Source organism: Chrysochloris asiatica, unplaced genomic scaffold (assembly GCF_000296735.1).
Source record: "Chrysochloris asiatica unplaced genomic scaffold, ChrAsi1.0 scaffold00209, whole genome shotgun sequence".
NCBI classification, from domain to species: domain Eukaryota; kingdom Metazoa; phylum Chordata; class Mammalia; order Afrosoricida; family Chrysochloridae; genus Chrysochloris; species Chrysochloris asiatica.
The window spans coordinates 4,155,704-4,156,371 of NW_006408727.1; positions in this window are offsets into that span (position 1 = coordinate 4,155,704).

The window sequence follows — 668 nt, forward strand, 5'->3', positions numbered from 1 at the left end:
AATCTATAGTGGCACAGTGGTTTAAGCATAGGGTCGCTAAGTGAAAGATCAGCAGATTAAATGCTCCAGATGCTCTATGGTAGCAGTCTGTTTCTATAAAGATTGACAGCTTTAAAAAATAAATACATAAAAATGCCAGGCTTTGAAACCTGATATGGAATGTGCAGTTCTACTCTTGCCTGAGTCACAATCAACTATAGATTGCTATTAAGTCAAAATTAACTTGGTGGCAGTGGGGTAATAATATTAAACACTATAATAGTCAGGATCTCTGGTAGCATAGTGGTTACAAATCAGGTTGCTAATCTCACAGTTAGTAGTTTGAATGTACTAGTGATTCCTCTGGAGAAAGATAAGGCTTTCTGTGCTTATAAGGATTTATAGCCTCAGAAACCCTATACAGCATTGCCATGAGTAGGAAACAACTCCATGGCATATAACACCAACCACCACCACAATGATATCTCTCATTCACTGGCCTCTTCTGAGTCTAGCTTGAACCTCTGGAACTTCTCTGTCAATGTATGATTGTAGCCGTTTCTGTATTACCTTTAGCAAAACTTTACTTGCTTGAGATATCAAAGAGATTGTCCAATGATTTCCACATTCCATTGTGTCACCTCTCTTTGGAATGGGCACAAATATGGATCTCTTCCAATCAGTCGGCC